The sequence below is a fragment of the Dipodomys spectabilis genome, unplaced genomic scaffold (genome assembly GCF_019054845.1).
Source record: "Dipodomys spectabilis isolate Male_0828 unplaced genomic scaffold, ASM1905484v1 ptg000152l, whole genome shotgun sequence".
Lineage (NCBI taxonomy): Eukaryota > Metazoa > Chordata > Mammalia > Rodentia > Heteromyidae > Dipodomys > Dipodomys spectabilis.
This window is the reverse complement of record NW_024870829.1, coordinates 1,441,878-1,445,816: the sequence shown is the minus strand read 5'-3', so window position 1 is coordinate 1,445,816 and position 3,939 is coordinate 1,441,878. Positions and strand designations below refer to the sequence as shown.

The 3,939-nt window shown below is 33.0% G+C and overlaps 1 pseudogene; it reads left to right on the top strand.

Moving 5' to 3' along the window:
- The first annotated feature begins 2,526 nt into the window (after nt 1-2,526).
- LOC122118477 lies at nt 2,527-2,623 on the top strand (annotated as a pseudogene).
- The last annotated feature ends 1,316 nt before the right edge of the window (nt 2,624-3,939 follow it).

Genomic DNA, 3,939 nt, shown 5'->3' with positions numbered 1-3,939 from the left:
TAGAATGTATTCCTAACTACGAATTTTTATAAATGGCTTTGTACAATGGTGTGATTCTTCTATTTTACATGGAATAATATTTTCTACTGCCTATAAGTTTTGGAAAAATAAGAAAATTAAAATTTATTCCAAAAGAGGAATATGATAAAAATAGAAGACAGATATTATGTTTGTCATATCTCTGATGAATACCCATATTCAAGACTTAAAGTCATATTTCTTACTATGTTAGATAGAGGGAAAACATAAAATAACATATGATAAGGCAACTATTTGTGACTTTTTAAAGTGTACCTTATTAAATGATGAAATTTATTAGCTCACGTTTGGGTTTGAAATTTAGGAGGCTAACCTATTTAACACATTTCTGGAAGGCCCTTACTGAAAAACACAAATTGTGGGTGGTACTATTTCTACACTTTAATGAATGGTTGAACGTGTTTGGCATTAGTGCTGTGTAAATAATTCAACTCTATTGTAACTTGCTCCCTACACTTAAAAAACTTGTAATGTCACTAAGTATCATCAACTTGTAAAATGTCATTTTGACGAATGTGATTTTAAAAAGTTTATTTGAAAAGGAATACACTTTCAGAAGATTAAATGTAGATTATCATTGGTTTGAGAGTGACATTTTTATACCACAGAACCATGTTGTACTGAAGTCCCAGTGTTTTGAAGCACTCCTTAGTGCTTCAAATATTTTTCTGAATTACATTTGACCTCTAAGTCAAGTTTTCCGGGCTTTGGTAGACCAATTATGGATCTATCCTTCAAGGAACTATTTTTTGGCCCACTTATGTTGGAATAAAATCTTTCATTAATCATAGGGGAGGGGTATTAAAAAAAATCTTATGACACTTTGTGAACTTGTTCACTCATATGGGCTGGTCATCTATAAGTTGAATGTTTTAATTACAGTACTTTCTCTCAAATTTTGTTATTTCATTCTTCATTTTAAGTTGCCTTGCATTCCACAATTGCTTACTGCTAATTCCTGCAACTCAAGGAATTGGGGCCCTGAAATATAGGAAATGAGAAATTGAGATTGGTCTTCAATTACTATGTGCTGACATGTTGCATGGGCCTTGGTGAGAAGTCTTGCCCCTGTTATCTGATGATGCAGGTAACTGGGACCTGGGATCCTAGGACCTATGGGGACTGCAGAAGGATAATGATTTTTTAGACATCTTAGCAAAATTTGGGTATAATCGATAGGAATGCTTCCGAAATATGGAGAAAAACAGTTTGGGACAAGAGAGTTAAAACAATAAACAGAGCAGCAGAGTAAAATGCATTATAGATTAGAGGAAAGCATTGTTTTTTTACCATGTGGATTCAGAAGACCAAGAACAGTTAGAATGTATCACAAGTTTATACTAAAGACATTGCATTGATACTTTTTATATTCTAATATATATTTTAAACCTAATTATTTATATTCCAATTCTATTTATTGGAATAAATAAATATCAATTTATTTGTCAAATTATCAACTAATTCTAGTAAGTTTTACTGTGTGAAATATAAAATCAGCACATATAAATATAAAATATATAATTATATATAATATAATTAAAAGGCACAGGTTTGCATTGTTCTGTTGTAGTTACTGTATCAAACGCTACTCTGTTTTAAAGTATTATTCCATTATCTCTACCTTAGTGTTTGATAGAGTTAGACCTAAAGCTTTACCATTTGTAGATTTACAGCATGGAGGCAAGAGGAAACACTGTGATTAAAACAGTATCAATTTAATGCCTAATAACGAGGAGAAACATATGGACTTCTCCTGCAACTATGAAAATATTTGGTGATAAAAAGGCAGTAGTGTAAGTTCCTGCCTGGTTGGATGGTAGACAGGCCAGGACATTAAGTAATCATGCATATGAACAATTTTTTCACCTTCTTGGCTTTAGCTACTTTTGAAATGGAAGATATAATAAACAATTATATTTTGATAAAATACCTTCTAGTCTGAACAGTTCTGTTTGAACTGTTCATCTCTCTATGATCCCTTGTAACCAAGATTAGTTTTGTTCTAGTAAGACAATCTATGCTATCAAGGTAAGATATTCTGGTTGGTCTGTTCCCACATGGAAAAAGGGTAAAGGCTCAGGTAGACATTTGTGCCAGTAACATCTCATTTGGGAAAATATCAGCTGAAGAAGTTTAGAAGTAGCTCTTAAGCAACGCTTACTTTGAATCCATTAGGTCCACATAGCTAACATAGTTGGATAAATAAGTACTTGAAAAAGCCATCACCTTTGGACCTATCTATAAATAATTGAGAGTACGATCAAATTCCAAATAAAAAGACTTAAGATAGTCATTGACAAAAAAATTTGCAAATGTGAGCAATTGATTGATCAATATAATTTTTTTCTACTATTCACAGAATTTTAGGGAACTAAGATCGATAGCATTGTTAGGAACAATACGGTTTCCTTGTTACAAGTAGGCACGCATAGATATAGGCTTGTATAAAGATTGCATCATTAACTACTTAAATTTAGAGGATACTACATGCTTCAGCAGCACGAATACTCAAATTACAATGCAGAGATTAACATGACACTTGCACAAGGATAACATGAAAATTTGAGAAGTATTCATATGTTTCATTCTTCAGATGCAAGAAATGAAAAACAGTTATTAAAACAAAATTACAACTGTAACAATACACGTTAATTCATATAATTAAATTTAGTTTGACATCAGTGTATTAAATATTCACCTCAGAAAGGCGTTTACATGGCATAAACTTTACAAAACTTTTCAAATTAGACAACATTGTCATTTTATCTCAAAGAAAAATAATATTAAGACCTAGAAAAAAAGGAATCAAACTGTTTCTATATGGAATGCAATCAGAAAGGACACATTAATGAACCTAAATATTATAAAATAATGTAGAATTCAAAGTATATCTAGGAGAAAATAAAATAAATTATGAACATTATGCAAACATAGAATATTTTAAAACATACTTTTTCAGACAAGCACCAGAAATATTTTAGTTTCTGTACTACTCATTTCAACAGGTAAGTTAAAATTTTTTCTGATTAAAAAATCACAAACTCTGAAGAAATCATTATACATGTATACAAAAACTACTGAATACATTTTGACATCCAATGCAGGCAATTCACTTGGAAGAATTCTTCGGAATCCATGAATTTTTACAGTAAAATATTGGTGTTGCCAGGCACATGTGGCTTATGCCTATAATGCTAGCTACACAAGAGGCTGAGATCTGAGGATCATGGTTCCAAGGCAGCCTGGGAAGGAAAGTCTGTGGTACTCTTATCTCCAATAAACCACTAGAAAACTGGAAGTGGAGCTGAGGCTCAAGTAGTAGAGCGCTCACCTTGAGCTGAAGAGCACAGAGATAGCTCCCAGGCCCAGAGTTCAAGCCCTATGACAGACCAAAATAAAATATATTGCTCTTATTTGGATTGTGAAAATATTTTGTAGGGACACAAAAGGTCGACTTGCATTTTTGAAATTTAAGAAACTTAACCCGACCATTAGGACATAGGTGAACAATTTGTACAGCCTTCCACAACTTCATAAAGGTAGTGATACATACTTATCCTTTTGGCAATATCAAATGCAATTTTTTTCTATGTTGTTCTCCAGGCCTGGTTTTATATAATGGTTCAACAGAAGGAGATCAAGCGTATCTTTGCTAGCTCAATTCTCAGCAGCAAGATGTAAGGGGGACAAGAGGCCTTTAGTTGGACATTGGTATCTGCATCATGATGAAGTAATAAAGAAGTCACTCTGGTATTATTCCACGTATATGCACTGTGCAGGGGTGTCCATCTATCTACAGTTATTGCATGTGCCGCTTGAGACACCAACTCACTGACAATGTCTAATTGTCCACTGTACGCTTCTCGATGAAGAGGGGTATACTCATCGTCATCCCTACTA